Source organism: Lampris incognitus, chromosome 4, assembly GCF_029633865.1.
Source record: "Lampris incognitus isolate fLamInc1 chromosome 4, fLamInc1.hap2, whole genome shotgun sequence".
Taxonomy (NCBI): Eukaryota; Metazoa; Chordata; class Actinopteri; order Lampriformes; family Lampridae; genus Lampris; species Lampris incognitus.
The window spans coordinates 5,759,512-5,780,529 of NC_079214.1; the positions used below are offsets into that span (position 1 = coordinate 5,759,512).

The following is a 21,018-nucleotide window of genomic DNA, read 5'->3' on the forward strand; positions in this document are numbered from 1 at the left end:
GTTTCCCCAATGTACAAGTCACGGCAATCCTCCTGGCACTTAACAGCATACACTATATTGTTCTGTTTGTGCCTGGGGACCCGATCCTTGGGGTGGACCAATTTTTGGGATTTGAAAGCGACTGGGGCGCGGTGTTTGAAAAATACGCATCTCAACTTTTCCAACACTCCCACCACATACAGAATCACCACTGGTTTAGACTTAGGTTAGGTTAGCTAGGTAGGTTAAAGCCCACTGAGGCAAATTTGTAATTTGTGATATTGGGCTATACAAATAAAATTACTTGACTTGACTTAGACAGCTGTTGTCCTTCTCATCTCTTCGATTGGCTGGTGCACTGTCTGGGCATCTTCCTGGCTTTGACAAATACCCAGTTAGGATAACCACACTTAACCAGGGCCTGTTTAATGTGGAATTTCTCCTCTTCCCCAGTTGCTGTGTTGGTGGGGACGTGGTCAGCTCGGTGGTACAGCGTCCTGATGACTCCTAGTTTGTGCTCCAGTGGATGATGAGAGTCAAACCTGAAGTACTGATCAGTATGTGTTGGTCTATGGTAAACATGAACAATCAAATGTCCCCCATCACCATTGTAATTTCATGGGAGGGGGATTAGAGTACATCTATTGCCATCTTACAATGCTGTGATTGCAAACATTCCCAAATCCTCTGTGACTAGTCATGCCTATTTGCATGTGAAACCGATCGTTGGTTTCAGTCATTATGCCACTGTATTGTTTATAAGGGTGGAGATACCTGCGGTCAGTTTAGACTGATTAGATGAGTGATGAAACGTTTCTGTCAATGAACATTGTGTCCATATGAACTGATTCAACTTGCTTTGATTTTCTTACCTGACTATTGAGCATGCATAAAGACACGAGCATTCATTACGTTTTATCACATGTGGCTAATCTTCAGTGGGCCATTAATGAGTATTTAGTTCTCTAACTTTACATTTCCATTACAATGCCATTTTTTGTTGCATTTATGAAATTATAGAACTACAATAAAGAAAACTTAACATTTTTTATTTTATTGTATATATTTTATTAATATATTTATATTAAATATTTTATTAAGAGACGCAAGAAAAAAACTTTTATACATAGCAGTACAAGCTTGTTTCATGTGTTGCGCACTCATCAGCTGCCAATGCCCTTCAATCCTTTAATTATACTATTCCGCCAAGTTCCCCCTCCCCCCTGAACAGGCGCCCCGACCGACCAGAAGAGGTGCTAGAGCAGCAACCAGGACACACCCACATCCGGCTTCCCACCTGCAAACACAGCTAATTTTGTCTGTAGGGACGCCCAACCAAGCCAGAGGTAACACGAGGATTCGAACCGCCGATCCCCATGTTGGTAGGCTGCGGAATAGACCGCCACGCCACCCGGATGCCCAAAAAATAATTCTGACCGAGAAATCGACGTTCTACTGCCAACAGAGCTGACGTTCTCTGCTGACGTCACTGGTGCCGGAAGTAAGCCAGATTGCTATGGCGAGCTACAGCAATGCAGACGACACTGACAAGTATTGCGTATGTTATAGAGACGTCAATCCTACGATTAATACATGGAGCTGAGGATGAAAATCGGCGAAAATTCCCTTTAATCTGTGCATGCAAAAAAACAAAAAAATTCCGCGAATCTCATAGTTGCACCAATATTGTTGTTATGAAGCACTGTTTTACTTACAAGTGAATTATTTACAAAGATCACTATTTCCGAAGTACCGCGCTGCACTACGTGTGAACACGGCATGACTGGCATCAAGTAAGGGATGCTCCTTAGCTGTGATTGGTCAGGATCAAATTGAGTTGTTTGCCAATCAGAATACAGCCCCAGAAACAGGCAGAGAGCGGATTTTTTTTTTCCCCCCACGGTACATTTACTTGATGGAAAACCAAATATGACAAAAAGGTGTTAAAAGAAAGTTACCAACAGCAGCTTTAACAATGCTAATGGCAATAACAAAGTAATAGAACAATTTGGCACAGTGATTTTAAATGGTTACATCCATTATCCAAACCGCTTATCCTGCTCTCAGGGTTGCGGGGATGCTGGAGCCTATCCCAGCAGTCATGGGGCAGCAGGCTGGGAGACACCCTGGACAGGCCGACAGTCCATCACAAGGCGGACGCGGACACACACACACACACACACACACCTAGGGACAATTTAGTGTGGCTGATCCACCTGACCTACATGTCTTTGGACTGTGGGAGGAAACCGGAGCCCCCGGAGGAAACCCACGCAGACATGGGGAGAACATGCAAACTCCACACAGAGGACGACCCGGGATGACCCCCAAGGTTGGACTACCCCGGGGCTCGAACCCAGGACCTTTTTGCTGTGAGGCAACCATGCTAACCACTGCGCCACCCATGTGAAACAATGATGTCTGCTTCTTCTTTTTTTCTTCAGTCATACCCCCACCCCCAACCCCTCTGGTTCACGTTGCCCTGATGGCAAACCTCTTGTTCCACGGGGAACACCGAATGTAGCAAAGTAATGATGACAAAAGGAAAGAGACTGGAAAAATTTAAGTATATGTAAATGTCTCTGTGATGCTCGGGGTTTTTGGGGGACTGTGGCTCAAAAAGCCACAACTGTGCACACCAACATCTCAAAAGTGCATCAACCAGGACATACCAATGCTGACTAGCATGACGTCAATACGACACCAAAACAGAAACGAGGAAAAAAAGCTGACACAATATATATAGACGACTCAGAATAGACAAAACAACAAAGCACAAAAAATAAAAAAAAATTTTTAAAAAGGATATGTTCCCACCATTTTAAAGCCATTTTGGTTTTTGCTTATTTTCCTTGATTCTGTTTCCAGATTTCTTTGGCTACTCCGGTGGAATCTGGATTTGTAAACATGGCACCACTCTTTAAGCCACATGGGAGCACCACGTGCATGCACATAGGCAAGCACCTATGCAGACATCCGTGTCAAAGCGTTGCGTATGTTCACAAACAGGCAGACATTTTACCACGACTCTAGCTTTGGGGGTTATTCCAGGTGTAGTACAAGATTCTTCTCCATAATACCCTCCAACTGACCACTAGCAGAGGAGGCCTGTAGCTGGATTCATTTCAACGCTATCTCCACGAACTACAGCTCAAGCCTGAATATGACGCCTTTTGTTTTTTTTTTATTTTCCCTATTTTTCTCCCCAATAGTACCTGGTCAATTAACCAGCTCTTCCGAGCCGTCCCGGTCGCTGCTCCACCCCCTCTGCCGATCCGGGGAGGGCTGCAGACTACCACATGCCTCCTTGACACATGTGGAGTCGCCAGCCGCTTCTTTTCACCTGACAGTGATGAGTTTCACCAGGGGGACGTAGCGCATGGGAGGATCATGCTATTCCCTCCAGTTCCCCCCTCCCACCCGAACAGGTGCCCCGACCGAAAAGAGGAGGCGCTAGTGCGGCGACCAGGACACAAATCCACATCCGGCTTCCCACCCGCAGACATGGCCAATTGTGTCTGTAGGGACACCCGACCAAGCCGGAGGTAACACGGGGATTTGAACTAGCGATCCCCGTGTTGGTAGGCAACTGAATATGGCTCCATTTTACACGTTTTATGAATTTTGTTTTATGATGACATGAACACTTGTATACATTATTAAGTATAGTCCCCATTAAGTACCCTCCCCGGATATTTTACCTTTTTTTAATTTATATTGCATTTTATTTCATTATTATTGTTGTTTTTCATTTCTCTTGTTGCAGTTTTGGAGTTACCAAAAAAATGATTCCACTATTTATTGTACTTGTACATGAAGTATGTGCAAGGCTCGGCGTTTTCGGTTTTTACCGATTTTCACTGAAAAATACCCAGATTTTCTTTTATAAAGAGCAGATCAGTTTAAAGTGATTTTCACCCGGATTTTATGTTTCCACGCATCCAAACATTGTTCCTGTTCGTGTGAGGTTAACAACAGTGCCCTCTTGTGGCGAAATTTGGCATGCTGGATGGCTTTGAAAATAAAAACCGAAAACGCTGAGCCTTGAGTATGTGACAAATCGACCTTTGAATCGTTGCCAAACATTTTATCTCTAAAAATGAAAAACAACAGAGGGGAGGGTAGCCTGTATATTAAGTTAAGGCTGGGGGGGGGGGATTTTAAACTCACGTGCATTTTATTTGCACTCAGCGCGTTAAGCTACTACGCTTTTGTATATGACATCACCACCTCAGACTGAACCAGACGCAAACAGCTGCATCAAATTCAAAACAGCAGACTCTTATTTTTTGCTTTCAAAATGTCTGTGTGTCATCAGACATTGAATTCATGACCTGTGCTAACAGTTTTTGCCATCAATTATTTTCAGGTATAAAAAAAAACTTTATCATCAATCAGTGACAGGTGACTGTCAGTATTTACTCTGGATAGGTTTGTAACTCTCCAAGTGGTGTTTAACCAACTCCGATACAAAACCAAATTCATTAAGAAGAAAATGTAAGCTTTTTGCATTAACACAATATCTCCTTGTTCTGTATACAATAGCCAGTGATGTTTCCACTATTATCTATTCACATATAATATTTATCTATTCACATACAACACACAACACACGGATGTATTGTGCTGTAGAGTTTAACATGCTGTACCGAAAATAAATTCTACCGGCCTTGGTCGTGTGGCTAATAAATCTGTCTACAATTTCCAAATAAGGAAACAAATGGTTCAAGATAAGCATAATGCCCCATCTATGAAGAACGCTGACCGGAAAGAAATTGGGATTTAAAGAGAAACGAAACCCTACGCCATTATAATGAGTTTGCTGACATCTGCAGGTTAAAAACCAACTGACGTTTGAAACATACCAGGCAGGTCTTGGTAGTCTGGTGTGAGCATAGCAGGATAAACACAGCTGTCACCAATAACATTAATACTGAGTCTGCTGGACGTAGCTCTGCCTAGGTTTGCGTATCGTTTGGGTTTTCTTTCTGATACCGGTGATAAAACAGTACCAGTGCCTAAACGGTGCCTGAACCGATACTTTAAAAAAAGCACAGGTGTCCGGGTGGCGTAGCAGTCTATTCCATTGCCTACCAACACGGGGATCGCCAGTTCGAATCCCCGTGTTAACTCCGGTTTGGTCGGACGTCCCTACAGACACAATTGTCCATGTCTGTGGGTGGATGTGGGTATGTGTCCTGGGGGCTGCACCAGCACCTCCTCTGGTCGGTCGGGGCGCCTGTTCAGGGGGGGAAGGGGAACTGGGGGGAATAGCGTGATCCTTCCACTCCTCACTCTCAGGTGAAAAGAAGTGCCAGGCGACTCCACATGTATCGGAGGAGACGTGTGGTAGTCTGCAGCCCTCCCCGGATCGGCAGAGGGGGTGGAGCAGCAACTGGGATGGCTCAGAAAATAGGGTAATTGGCAGGATACAACTGGGGAGAAAAAGAGGGGTGGAAAGCCACACAAAAAAGCACGAAACAATGGTTGACGACGTTAAAGAACGGCCTTTTTATTTTTTGAAACCCCCCCCCCCAATTGTCCTTGACCAATTACCCTACTCTTCACATCCGCCTTCCCACCCGCAGACACGGCCAATTGTGTCTGTAGAGACGCACGACCAAGCCGGAGGTAACACGGGGATTCAAACCGCCGAGCCCCGTGTTGGTAGGCAACGGAATAGACCGCTACGCTACCCGGGCCAAGAACGGCTTTTCTTTTTATTGCCAAGGCAAATTTGAACTTGAAAATTAACAATTTATATCAACTATTAACAGTTTAATGTACTATACTTAAATAGTTTAATATAAATAAATACAAAATACTTTACAAATTTACATAAATTCACATAAATAAAACCTAAACCAACTACAACAATTTAACACTAAATAACATAACGTTTGTCAAATTAGCCTTCTTCGCCAAGGTAAATGGCGTCGCTGTTGTAGCTGGAGAGCCAATAATGTAAACATGAATAATGTTAAATATTTTACAAATCATTTGGTCATTTGTTAGTACTTTATAAATGCAATGCAAATGCGAAGGACTATATGACCTTAGAGTGAGGAGCTCCAACTACTTGTACACATTCTCACTCACAAATCCCAGCCATTGGTCATCATTTTCCCATTCCCTTATGTATTTCTGTAATCTTTTTTTGCCGGTGGACTACGCTTTCAGGTTGCCTTTTTTTTTTTTTTTTAACCCATGCCATTGTGAAGCATAACATAGCAACGCTGTCACTCACGAGCTGTAAATGACAGCACTTCTCATTGGTCATGCTTCTTCACTGGTCATGAGTCATGACCAATGGAGAAGCACATTCTCTGTTTTGGTAGTGGAACAAACCATGACATACAGGCTGACGGAAAACACAGGGGGAGAGTTTCCTTCTATCTCATACAAATCGCCCTGTCTTGATAATCTAACCTGTAGTATTTCTCTCCCATAGGTTTGCACTGAACTGATTCTCAAAAACATGGCACAGAGCATGTCCCGAATCAGTTCAATACGCAACACGTCTCTATAACGCCCCTTTTCCACTGCATGGTACCGGCTCCACTCAACTCAACTCTACTCACTTTTTTTGGTTTTCTATTGGGGAAGAGTTAGGGATAGCACCTGGTACCAGGTACTTTTTTTGGTACCGCCTCGAGGTTCCAAGTGAGCTGAGCCGACACTAAAAAGTGACATGAAAATACCACTATAAATAAACAAATGAAATATAAATATATGTATATTTATCTTATAAAATAAATAAATACATAACATTTTTTTAATTTAAATATGAATAAAATATAAATAAAATCTATTTATATTTATTTGAATATAAATAAAATCTGACCACTGATTGGTCAGAGAGAAATTGAACAGCTCTGTTTATAACCAGGAAATGCCAAAGCGGGTGTTATGAAACTTGTATTATAGTTGATAATCTGTCCACGTAAAAAATTATTTTTTGTCAGCGAAATCTTTTGGTTACACTAATATTGTTTATGTGACGCACACATTTACAGTTGGTCTTGTTGATTTTTTTTTTGAAAATAAAATACTCGCGTGGGGCGCTGGTAGAGAAGGGAGTAAAAACTAGTCAACACACCCACAAATGACCAGTGGGGCTTCGCTGTAAGGGGACGCTATCTGCAGTGGAAAACCAAATCCCAAAAAGTGAGAGTCGAACAGAGTAGAGTCGAGTTGAGCCTGTATCATGCAGTGGAAAAGGGGCCTTAGTTTCCATTATGGGGTGAGACCGTGTTTACGGGACGCTTGGCAACCCTATCTATCTGTAACATCCGTTTCGGAGCACCAGTTATTTAAATATTTCAATCAACAGCCCAGGCATTTAAGTGGCACCAAAATGAGGCACCGAAATCTCTATTGGGGTTCAGTGTGGTAGATACCGGTCGTATAGGAACCAGTGCCATATTGTCTTTATGCATGCTCAATAATCCAGGTAAGAAAATCAAGGAAAGATGAACTGGTTCACCTGGATACAACGCTTACTGACAGATACGTTTCATCACTCATCTATAAATGACCTCTTCAGCCTAAACTGACAGCAGGTGTCCCCACATGTATACACAATACAGTTCCATAACGACCGAAACCAACAATCAGTTTTATATGCAAATATGGGCATGACCATTAACTAGTTACAATGGCCATGTGTACTATTCACAGAGGATTTGGGAATGTTGGCAATCACAGCATTGTGAAATGGCAACAAATGTACTCTTAGCCCCCCCCCCCCCGGTTCAGGGATGGTTGTTCCCTCTTCACATAGATGGCCTCTTTTGACTCCACGTTCGAACCAACGTTCTTCCCTATCAGGGATGTGCACATCCTCATCCTTGAAAGAGTGGCCAATGGCCTGTAGATGGTGCAGACTGGGTAGATGGTGCAGACTGGGTAGATGGTGCAGACTGTGTAGATGGTGTAGACTGTGTAGATGGTGTAGCCTGTGGAGTTCTGGCCTGACGTGTTAGCTCTCCTGTGTTGTGCCATCCTCTTGACCAGCGTCTGTTTAGTATCCCCAATGTATAAGTCACGGCAATTCTCCCGGCACTTAACAGCGTACGCTATATTGCTCTGTTTGTGCCGGGGGACCTGATCCTTGGGGTGGACCAATTTCTGGTGCAGCGTGTTTTGGGGTTTGAAAGCAACTGAGATGCAGTGTTTGGAAAATACATGTCTAAACATTTCTGGAAAAGTTGAGACGCTGGCCAAGAGGATGGCACAACACTGGAAAGCTAACGCGTCAGGCAAGGACTCCATAGTCTACACCCACCTACAGGCCAGCGGCCACTCTCTCAAGGATGAGGATGTGTACATCCTTGATATGGAGGCACGCTGATTTGAATGGGGAGTCAAAGAGGCCATCTATGCGAAGAGGAAACGACCGTCCCTGAACCGGGGGAGGGGCTAAGAGTACATCTGTCGCCATCTTACAATGCTGTGATTGCAAACATTACCAAATCCCCTGTGAATAGTACACATGGCCATTGAAACTCTAGTTAATGATTACACCAATATTTCCATATGAAACTGGTCGTTGGTTTCGGTCATTATGCAACTGTACTGTTTATAAGGGTGGAGATACCTGCAGTTAGTTGAGACTGAAGAGGCCACTTAGACGAGTGATGAAACCTATCTGTAAATAAACGTTGTATCCAGATGAACTGGTTCAACTTTCTTTGACAATGCCATATTGGCACCGGGCTTCGGTACCCAACCCTAGGTGTGCCCAAGAACCAGCATTGACAGTATTATTGACAACTGGTACTGCAGGCTCTGTCTGTCAATGATGATAAATTTAACAAATCCATTTCAATGTTATTCGCTGCAGCTGAGTTTATCCTGCTATGCTAACATCACAGAGTACCAAGACCAGCCAGGCATGTTTTTAACTTTCACAGGGCTTTTAAATGGTAGACATCAGCAAACTCACTAAAATGATCTAGTGTGTTGTTTCTCTTTAAAATTAGCAAATGGAAAAAAGGTGGAATTTTCCAGTACATCTAAAACTGTAAAGGTGTATGATTCTGTCTCTGTAAATGGTGACTGAGTGGGGAAACTTCTCTAAAACGGGGCTGCTACCACTGTATTGAAGCCCCCAACCTATTCTCCACTGACACTTTGTCAACAAGCCACTGATGAGTTCTCAAGTGTCTTTTAATGTCACAGAGCAGCCTGCATAGAGGTATGCATGGGTACAGAGGCCTCAAAGGACAGCCCCGAATGCAGTCTCCCTGTGCACCAAGGATGGATGCAGATTTCTTAGGAAGAGGAAAAAAAACGAGACAACACAGGTATTCATTTCACGAAAAAAAGACAGGCCACCACTATAGAAATTGGGGGCAAACAAAACAATACAAGTACGACTTAGGACTGCTGAGCTGCTGGATGCCTGCTGCACTTGCTTTCTATGCAAAGGATGAACAGCCGCTCCAATTGAGGAACCAATAGTCACAATTAGGTCAAATGGGTGTATTGCGCTCAATAATATGGAGTGAGAAAACCGAGCCAGAGTAGGCAGAGGTTTCTAATTCCTGAAAAAGCATCAGCACAATTACAGTAAGCTCTGCGACTTCCTGCTTGTCTTTCCAAAATGTTGTGGGACGTCCCGATGGTTCAGCCCAGCTAAACGCAGCCCACGACGGCTCAGGTCTGACCGCAGCACCCCAGGTTCAAATCCACCCGATTACCTTTGCTGCATATATATATATATATATATATATATATATATATATATATATATATATATATATATATATATATATATATATATATATATATATTCCCCCACTCTCTCCATCCTGAGCTTCCTGTCTATCCATACTGTTCCATCAAATAAAGGCTTAAAAAAATGCCATAAATATACCAAAACTGAGCCTAGTTCACCCAACTGAAATGGCCTGAGGTCATATAAGGTTACTGGGAAGAAGCAGAATAGAATATAAATATACACATATAATTTCATCTTGCACAGATGTAGGTTGTGAACTATGATCACATACACTTGGAATAACAAACGAGCAAAGCACGTATCATTGTGCAAGAGATAAGGCAGTGAGCCGGCTGCGAGCTGTAACCAGGGACACACTCGGAATAAGAATCAACAAAGGACGTTATTTGGTTTTTCCAAAAGATTAGATTGTGCACTGTTGTCAGCGGGGGGGGGGGTGTTGAAATTACACCTCGCACAGCCAACAAACAGCGTTGTTTCCTTTCCAAACAGACGAGGTTGCTCACCGCGTATAATAAGGAATCAAGTTAAGTGAGGTTAGGAGAGCGACCACCGAGTCCGGGAATGAGGGAAGACAACAAAAGGCCAAACATACCTGGGGGGGCCAGTCCGCTCTCCAACAGTCTTGTCACCGGCCCTTTCCTAACATGTGAGATCAATCCCGGGGAAGGGGTAAAATATCGCGAACGTTCAAAAAGAGGACTTCTATAGGAATAAACCGTTGTCCGCGGCTGTCGAACGAGCCAGGTCGGTGCGCAAATCGCGTCCGACGACGTCCGGCGGCTGAGAGGGGGGGCGGCAGAAGCTGACAACCCAAGTCCGGGGCAGAGGAACCAGAGTCGACGGGGGGAGAAGGGCCCCGGTCTGCGACGAGCTAAGCTAACGCTAGCCGCAGTCCGCCGCTCGCACAACCCGACGGCCCTCGGTTATTTTTCATCGTTAAGCGAGCGCCGTGGTTCACCGACGAGCCGCGCAGCGTTGCCTAGTGAGCGTTGCCCTCGACCGGACGTGAATCTCCCGCTCATGAAGCGTGACGGAGCTCCATTCCTCGGGTGTTTGTGTTTTTTTTTCCGCCGAGGCGTCCGCCGTTGTTTACCCAGCGGCTCGTCTTCTCCTCCGGAACGCCAACAAAAAACGCGTACGCTCGCGGCCGCGCGGGGCGCTAGTGCGCGATCGGCGCCCGCTTTGCGACACTTTGCGACGGATCGGATCCCGCGTTCGTTTCTGTTACAACGGCGCGACGCACTCGATTAAGACCCATACCCGAACGCTCGCCGTCCGCAACGGGGGGGGGGGGGACAGCCTCGGGGCGGAGGGGAGGCGCTTCCCTGGGGAAGCTTTTTACCACTACTTAGTACTTGCGAATAGTGAAATAGGGTGTGGGCCATGGCGTATGTGAATTTGTAGTGGTTATGGGGCTACATAATTCCCCTTATTGAGCTGGTAGGAACGTTATTTCACAGCTGCTGTTTACTCGGTTCGGGTTTGCAGTGGCACACTTACGCTGCGCGGGTTTTTTGTTGTAATGGTGGAAGGAATAAATGGTGCACGTTGTGTAGCCGAAATAGAAAGTTGTCACGACTCCCGCTTGAGCTCCTCTACAAACTCAAGTCATTTCGATTCACTCCGTTTCCGTTACCCAAGAGGCAAGAAGCAAAACAAGTATGGCAACTGGCCTCTATGGAACGAATCATGGTGTTGTAGTGGTTATAGGGATACACAATTCCCCTTATTGAGCTAGTAGGAACGTTAGTTTACAGCTGCTGTTTCCTCGGTTCGGGTTTACAGTGGCACACTTCCGCTGCGCGGGTTTTTTGTTGTTGTAATGGTGGAAGGAATAAATGGTGCACGTTGTGTAGCCGAAAGAGAAAGCTGTCACGACTCCTGCTTGAGCTCCTCTACAAACTCAAGTCATTTCGATTCACTCCGTTTCCGTTACCCAAGAGGCAAGAAGCAAAACAAGTATGGCAACTGGCCTCTATTGAACGAATCATGGCGTTGTAGCGGTTATGGGGATACACAATTCCCCTTATTGAGCTAGTAGGAACGTTTGTTTACAGCTGCTGTTTTCTCGGTTCGGGTTTACAGTGACACACTTCCGCTGCGCGGGTTTTTTGTGGTCGTTAAGGTGAAGCAATAAATGGTGCGCGTTGTGTAGCCGAAAGAGAAAGTTGTCACGACTCCTGATGGAGCTCCTCTACGGTGTAGCATCCCCCACCGGATGATGGTCAACACTTCGACTGATGATTTTTCATTTATTTAAAAACTCCAAACCACCGTGAGAGCTAGATATAAAGCACAAACAGAAATACATTAACTACATAGCCATGTAGCTTCAAGCGTTACCCTAGCTTAACATTAGCTCACATCTGTTAACCGATACTCAGCTTAGAAGAGCTGTGAAGTTCTTAAGGCTTCAAAATTACATCAAAGCACAAAAACAAACAACAATACAATACAAAGAACATTAACCTTGTGCCTCTTCGGAGGGTGCTAATACAATAAAATTCGACTTAACGAGATCTAATTTCATCGTTAATGTTCCTTCTTTCGTTCGCGCTAGGAAATACTAAGAATCAAGCCGTCATTTCAGAATAAAAGTCCCTCAAAGCAAACAAAACAGGAAATGCTGTAATACATATTTAAAACATTAGACCTGCAGTAATATGAATAAGTGGTTGTTCAACTGGGAAATCTCTTTAGAATGAAACTTAGAATTGGGTTGGCGACACATGGTCTTCATTTGTAGTGTGGAGTTAGAAAACAACGAGACAGGAGACGTGAGAGTAGACGTAGTCGAGGTAGTTTACTAGCTCCAACTTAGCATGTCATACATCTGACAACGACACTGAACTGAACTGTGAACCGCAAGCGGAAGTGCATTATCTGACCCCTCGCCTCTTCCCTTAAAGGTACACCGTCCTCTTAGGTGAATGTCTCTCGATATATAGATGTGGGTCACCACAGTAGACTGGATGCATGGCCGATGTTGGTGGGGCTCCGTCTCTAAAGAACAGATTATGTCTTTCCCGAATAGACCTGAGGTTAATGTTGGAGCTATTGTCGTCGCCGGGGTACTTTGGTGACCTGTTCGGAGGAGTGTGTTCAGGTATGGTGAAGACCGATGAGAATACCGTCACCACATGTGATCTATACGTCAACCGAGGCTATTACAAATGCACCGACTTTGTACAATGGGAATATGTGAGATCCTGTTAGGATGATAAGACATCTGATTGAAGAAGTCCCAGAAAGGTACTTGATGGCTAGAACGAGAGACATACTTGTAATATTTGCTAGTAATATTTGATTTGCTAATGTCCCTTACGGCTTTCCGTAGCGCCACAACAAAGTCACGTGATGTACGTAACAACGTCAGTCGGAATCCGGTCGGTGAATAAACACCCAGCACGAGAGAAGTCGTCCTTGCTTTATTAATGTTATAAGTTAACATAGCCAGAGGGCACAGAACATTACATGGTGTCAGAGTAGCGGAGTTTAAATACCCAATATGGATTCGTACGGCGTTCCAGCTCCACGGATGGACTGGGAATCGGCGAACTTACCTGAAGCATGGAGACGATTTCGGCAAACAACGGAGCTAATGTTCAAGGGCCCCCTGCGCGGGAAGAACGAAGAGGAGAAATGCAGCTACCTCCTGCTCTGGATAGGGGAAAAAGGGCGCGATGTGCACAACACTTGGACACTCAGCGGAGAACAAGCCAAGAAGCTAGAAACGTACTACGATAAGTACACTGAGTACATCACCCCCAAAGCAAACCCGATTTATGCCAGATATAAATTTCATGAAAAGATGCAGGGAGAGAGTGAATCCTTCGAACAATTTATAACTGAGCTAAAGCTCCTAGTCAAAGACTGTGGCTACCCAAATGCCGACGAGATGGTCAGGGACCGCATCGTGTTTGCCACCAACTCACCCAGAGTGAGAGAAAAGCTACTTAGCCAGGGAGCTGAGCTAACGCTAGAAAAGGCCATAGATGTAGCCCGCTCACACGAGCTAGCAAAGCAACAGCTAACGTTTATGGGCCAGGGCAGCACACATGAAACGGTGCACGCAATAGGCAGAAAGACTTACAAACCGAACGCACCCAAAGCAGCTAACGCTAACTTCAGACAAAGTGAGGGTAACGTTAGCACCGCCGCTAGGGCGTGTAGCTATTGTGGAGGGCTACACGGCGCTAAAGCCACTTGCCCAGCTAAGGGTAAACAATGCATTAAATGCAAGAAGCTCAATCATTTTGCTAAAGTATGCAAGTCTAGCTCCCAGGGACAGACAAAGTACTACCGCGGCACAGTACATGCCGTCGGAGAGAACCCAGAAGAGTACACCACTGACAGAGAGCAGGAAGAACTGTACTTCGACAACATTACAGTGGAGAGCACCGCTGTGGGAGAACAGACAGAGCTGTACATAGACTGCATCTCAATAGAGAACAACGGAAAAAGCAACGAGCAGGCTTACGTAGAGGTTGGAATTGGCACACCTCCACAGAAGGTAAAGTTTAAACTAGACACTGGGGCACAGGCCAATACTATTCCCACCAACCTGTTCCAGGCGCTGTTCAAAAATGTGACACTGAAACCAGCAATACACAGACTCACTGAATATGGAGGAGGCGCGCTGAGCGTGAAAGGCACATGCAAACTCAAATGTAAGTACAGAGACAATGCAATTATGCTGGACTTTTACGTCATTGACACAAACGCCCCACCAGTCATGGCAATGAAAACATGCCGTGACCTAAACTTGGTAAAAATAGTGATGGCTGTGAGCGAGGAAAACAATGTCACATCACAGAGCATAATGGATGAGTATGCAGATGTTTTCCAAGGAATAGGAGAGTTCCCAGGCGAGTGCACCTTCCGCGTCACACCAGATGCAACGCCGGTCGTCTGCCCGCCACGCAGAATCCCCATCGCCCTACGCAGCAAACTGAGGGACGAGCTTGACAGCATGGAGAAAGGCGGCATAATCTGTAAGGTAACAGAACCCACAGAATGGGTGAACGCACTCGTCATTGTTGAGAAGCCAAAGACAGGCAAACTTAGAGTGTGTTTAGACCCCAGAGCTCTTAACAAAGTGATACAACGACCTCACTACCCCCTCCCCACGCTGGAGGACGCCACCACAAAGCTTGCTGGAGCTGAGTACTTTAGCGTGTTAGACGCGCGGTCAGGCTATTGGGCCATCAAACTGAGCACTGAATCCTCAATGTTGACGACATTTAACACAGTGTTTGGCAGGTATCGTTTCCTCAGACTGCCATTCGGAATCGTGTCCGCTCAAGACGAGTTCCAGAGACGCGTGGATGAAACATATGAAGGATTGGACGGTGTGACGGCCATAGTGGACGATATACTAGTGTTCGGCAAGACTAAAGAGGAACATGACCAGCGTCTCAGAGCGATGCTGAAGCGCACAAGGGAGCGAGGGGTGAGGCTCAACCCCGACAAGTGTCACATATGCGTGTCCGAGGTAAGCTACTTCGGCCACACGCTCTCACACGAAGGCATCAAACCAGACCCACACAAGGTGAAGGCGGTCAAGGACATGCAACCCCCACAGAACAAAGCAGAGCTGGAGACAGTCCTCGGCATGATCAACTACCTCGCCAGATTTGCTCCACACCTCTCACAGATAAACTCACCCCTCAGACAGCTTCTGAAACAGGACAGTGAGTTTGTGTGGGATGCAGTCCACGACAAGGCGTTCCAAGAGATGAAGAATCTCATTACACAGCACCCAGGTCCAGTACTCTCATATTTCGACCCGCAGAAAGAGCTGCGACTCCAAGTGGATGCATCCAAAAGTGGCCTTGGGGCTGTCATGCTCCAAGATGGCAAACCAATTGCCTATGCGTCCAAGTCACTCAACAGCACTGAAGAAAACTACGCACAGATAGAGAAGGAGCTCTACGCTGTGGTCTTCGGCTGCAAGAGGTTCCACGAGTACATGTATGGACGAAAAGTGATTGTGGAGTCAGACCACAAGCCTCTGGAGGCAATACTAAAAAAGCCACTGGCAGCAGCACCACCCCGGCTGCAACGGATGATCCTGGCGCTCCAAAAATACGACATCCAAATCATCCACCGCCCCGGTAAGGACATACCGGTGGCCGACACACTGTCACGCAAGTCAATAGAACACCATGACAGTGACCTACAGGAAGGGATGGAGGCCCAAGTGCACACAGTCCTCAGCAACATCCCTGTGAGCGACACAAGACTCACAGAAATCAAGCAGGAAACAGCGCAAGATCCACAGCTCACCGCACTCAGACGAGCCACACTCACTGGCTGGCCAGACACAAAGAAAAAGTGCCCGCCCAGCATCCAGGAATACTGGAACCACACAGCAGAAATCTCAGAAATGGACGGTATCCTGTTCAAAGGTGAGAGAATCATTGTCCCCCAAAAGCTTCGCAAGGACATGATACAGCGCATCCATGCCAGCCACCTTGGCGTGGAAAAAAGCAAATGCCGAGCAAGAGACTTACTGTTCTGGCCTGGCATGGGGAAAGAGATCGAGGATGCAGTAGCAGACTGCAGCATATGCCAAGAACGGCGCAGCGCAAATGCAAAGGAACCAATGAGGTCACACGCCATACCCGAGCGGCCGTGGCAAGTGATAGGCACAGACCTATTCACATGGAACTCACAGGACTTCATAGTCACTGTGGACTACTACTCCAGATTCTTCGAGCTAGAGAGACTTTACAGCTGCACCTCATCTGCCGTCATCATGAAGCTGAAAGCAGCAATGGCTCGACACGGAATCCCCGAGACTATCATCAGCGACAACGGTCCGTGCTACAGCTCTGGTGAGTTCCGCAACTTCTCACAGACATGGGGTTTCTCACACACCACCACAAGCCCCCACTACCCACAGAGCAACGGCCTCTCCGAGAAGACTGTCCAGACGGCCAAACGCATCCTGGACAAAGCCAAAGCTGAGAACAAAGACCCCTACATGAGCTTACTGGAGTATCGCAACACACCGGTGGACAACCTGAAATCACCGGCACAGCTACTGATGAGTCGGAGGCTGCGGTCCATTCTCCCATCAACAGCAAAACACCTGCAGCCACAGATCGCCAGTCAGGAGGATGTTCACAAAAGGAGAGAGGTATGTCAACAGCGCCAGCAGGCATACTACAACCGAACAGCCAAACCTCTGCCCCACCTGCCCGCAGGCACACCAATCCGCTTCCGGCAGGAGGATGGATCCTGGAGACCTGCAACTGTGGAAAGACCAGCGAACACAGACAGGAGCTACCACATCCAAACCAAAGAAGGTCAGATCTACCAACGCAACCGTCAACACCTGCGACAAAGCAGAGTGAACACTCACACTACGCACACACACACTTCACAGCAGACTGTTACCAGCGCTAACAACAACACACAAGCCCATCAGCAAGAGCATGCTGAACCTCCAGACACGAACAATCAGCGACAACCAGACACACAGCCTGGTTACACCACGAGGTCAGGTCGCACGATCAAACCAAGACAAATCCTTGACTTATGAATGTTAAAAAAAGAGAATTTTACACCAACCTGTACTATACCTGCTATGTTTTGAAAAGAAATATTTACAGCGTTCACTTACCTTGTGTACCTACCTGCTGTTTGCAGTTACCAGTAATGAAATGAAAAAAAAAAGATGAAATGTTATTACGGTGTCACATTTAGACAGTGAAGGAAATGTTTTACACTACTTTGTTGCAGTCCAGTTATATAAGAGTTCCACTTTCATATTCTTTCTTATTAAGATTGTATTCGCTTATAAACATGCTCAACGTGGTCTGTATCTCTGCAGAGAAAGCAGCACTTTTCAGAAAAAGGGAGATGTAATATTTGCTAGTAATATTTGATTTGCTAATGTCCCTTACGGCTTTCCGTAGCGCCACAACAAAGTCACGTGATGTACGTAACAACGTCAGTCGGAATCCGGTCGGTGAATAAACACCCAGCACGAGAGAAGTCGTCCTTGCTTTATTAATGTTATAAGTTAACATAGCCAGAGGGCACAGATCATTACAATACTGTAATGTTCTGTGCCCTCTGGCTATGTTAACTTATAACATTAATGAAGCAAGGACGACTTCTCTCGTGCTGGGTGTTTATTCACCGACCGGATTCCGACTGACGTTGTTACGTACATCACGTGACTTTGTTGTGGCGCTACGGAAAGCCGTAAGGGACATTAGCAAATCAAATATTACTAGCAAATATTACATCTCCCTTTTTCTGAAAAGTGCTGCTTTCTCTGCAGAGATACAGACCACGTTGAGCATGTTTATAAGCGAATACAATCTTAATAAGAAAGAATATGAAAGTGGAACTCTTATATAACTGGACTGCAACAAAGTAGTGTAAAACATTTCCTTCACTGTCTAAATGTGACACCGTAATAACATTTCATCTTTTTTTTTTCATTTCATTACTGGTAACTGCAAACAGCAGGTAGGTACACAAGGTAAGTGAACGCTGTAAATATTTCTTTTCAAAACATAGCAGGTATAGTACAGGTTGGTGTAAAATTCTCTTTTTTTAACATTCATAAGTCAAGGATTTGTCTTGGTTTGATCGTGCGACCTGACCTCGTGGTGTAACCAGGCTGTGTGTCTGGTTGTCGCTGATTGTTCGTGTCTGGAGGTTCAGCATGCTCTTGCTGATGGGCTTGTGTGTTGTTGTTAGCGCTGGTAACAGTCTGCTGTGAAGTGTGTGTGTGCGTAGTGTGAGTGTTCACTCTGCTTTGTCGCAGGTGTTGACGGTTGCGTTGGTAGATCTGACCTTCTTTGGTTTGGATGTGGTAGCTCCTGTCTGTGTTCGCTGGTCTTTCCACAGTTGCAGGTCTCCAGGATCCATCCTCCTGCCGGAAGCGGATTGGTGTGCCTGCGGGCAGGTGGGGCAGAGGTTTGGCTGTTCGGTTGTAGTATGCCTGCTGGCGCTGTTGACATACCTCTCTCCTTTTGTGAACATCCTCCTGACTGGCGATCTGTGGCTGCAGGTGTTTTGCTGTTGATGGGAGAATGGACCGCAGCCTCCGACTCATCAGTAGCTGTGCCGGTGATTTCAGGTTGTCCACCGGTGTGTTGCGATACTCCAGTAAGCTCATGTAGGGGTCTTTGTTCTCAGCTTTGGCTTTGTCCAGGATGCGTTTGGCCGTCTGGACAGTCTTCTCGGAGAGGCCGTTGCTCTGTGGGTAGTGGGGGCTTGTGGTGGTGTGTGAGAAACCCCATGTCTGTGAGAAGTTGCGGAACTCACCAGAGCTGTAGCACGGACCGTTGTCGCTGATGATAGTCTCGGGGATTCCGTGTCGAGCCATTGCTGCTTTCAGCTTCATGATGACGGCAGATGAGGTGCAGCTGTAAAGTCTTTCTAGCTCGAAGAATCTGGAGTAGTAGTCCACAGTGACTATGAAGTCCTGTGAGTTCCATGTGAATAGGTCTGTGCCTATCACTTGCCACGGCCGCTCGGGTATGGCGTGTGACATCATTGGTTCCTTTGCATTTGCGCTGCGCCGTTCTTGGCATATGCTGCAGTCTGCTACCGCATCCTCGATCTGTTTCCCCATGCCAGGCCAGAACAGTAAGTCTCTTGCTCGGCATTTGCTTTTTTCCACGCCAAGGTGGCTGGCATGGATGCGCTGTATCATGTCCTTGCGAAGCTTTTGGGGGACAATGATTCTCTCACCTTTGAACAGGATACCGTCCATTTCTGAGATTTCTGCTCTGTGGTTCCAGTATTCCTGGATGCTGGGCGGGCACTTTTTCTTTGTGTCTGGCCAGCCAGTGAGTGTGGCTCGTCTGAGTGCGGTGAGCTGTGGATCTTGCGCTGTTTCCTGCTTGATTTCTGTGAGTCTTGTGTCGCTCACAGGGATGTTGCTGAGGACTGTGTGCACTTGGGCCTCCATCCCTTCCTGTAGGTCACTGTCGTGGTGTTCTATTGACTTGCGTGACAGTGTGTCGGCCACCGGTATGTCCTTACCGGGGCGGTGGATGATTTGGATGTCGTATTTTTGGAGCGCCAGGATCATCCGTTGCAGCCGGGGTGGTGCTGCTGCCAGTGGCTTTTTTAGTATTGCCTCCAGAGGCTTGTGGTCTGACTCCACAATCACTTTTCGTCCATACATGTACTCGTGGAACCTCTTGCAGCCGAAGACCACAGCGTAGAGCTCCTTCTCTATCTGTGCGTAGTTTTCTTCAGTGCTGTTGAGTGACTTGGACGCATAGGCAATTGGTTTGCCATCTTGGAGCATGACAGCCCCAAGGCCACTTTTGGATGCATCCACTTGGAGTCGCAGCTCTTTCTGCGGGTCGAAATATGAGAGTACTGGACCTGGGTGCTGTGTAATGAGATTCTTCATCTCTTGGAACGCCTTGTCGTGGACTGCATCCCACACAAACTCACTGTCCTGTTTCAGAAGCTGTCTGAGGGGTGAGTTTATCTGTGAGAGGTGTGGAGCAAATCTGGCGAGGTAGTTGATCATGCCGAGGACTGTCTCCAGCTCTGCTTTGTTCTGTGGGGGTTGCATGTCCTTGACCGCCTTCACCTTGTGTGGGTCTGGTTTGATGCCTTCGTGTGAGAGCGTGTGGCCGAAGTAGCTTACCTCGGACACGCATATGTGACACTTGTCGGGGTTGAGCCTCACCCCTCGCTCCCTTGTGCGCTTCAGCATCGCTCTGAGACGCTGGTCATGTTCCTCTTTAGTCTTGCCGAACACTAGTATGTCGTCCACTATGGCCGTCACACCGTCCAATCCTTCATATGTTTCATCCACGCGTCTCTGGAACTCGTCTTGAGCGGACACGATTCCGAATGGCAGTCTGAGGAAACGATACCTGCCAAACACTGTGTTAAATGTCGTCAACATTGAGGATTCAGTGCTCAGTTTGATGGCCCAATAGCCTGACCGCGCGTCTAACACGCTAAAGTACTCAGCTCCAGCAAGCTTTGTGGTGGCGTCCTCCAGCGTGGGGAGGGGGTAGTGAGGTCGTTGTATCACTTTGTTAAGAGCTCTGGGGTCTAAACACACTCTAAGTTTGCCTGTCTTTGGCTTCTCAACAATGACGAGTGCGTTCACCCATTCTGTGGGTTCTGTTACCTTACAGATTATGCCGCCTTTCTCCATGCTGTCAAGCTCGTCCCTCAGTTTGCTGCGTAGGGCGATGGGGATTCTGCGTGGCGGGCAGACGACCGGCGTTGCATCTGGTGTGACGCGGAAGGTGCACTCGCCTGGGAACTCTCCTATTCCCTGGAAAACA

General features: G+C 46.5%; 1 protein-coding gene across 4 annotated transcripts in view; it reads right to left on the reverse strand.

Annotated features, from left to right (window-relative positions):
* The window catches only part of rnf111 (ring finger protein 111), a 68,431-nt gene extending 57,601 nt beyond the window's left edge, over positions 1 to 10,830 (reverse strand). For all 4 annotated transcript variants that reach the window (XM_056278091.1, XM_056278089.1, XM_056278090.1 and 1 more), the window contains exon 1: positions 10,320 to 10,830. The gene's annotated coding sequence lies outside the window, so the exon portion shown is untranslated. The remainder of the gene's footprint in view (positions 1 to 10,319) is intronic.
* Positions 10,831 to 21,018: the final 10,188 nt, after the last annotated feature.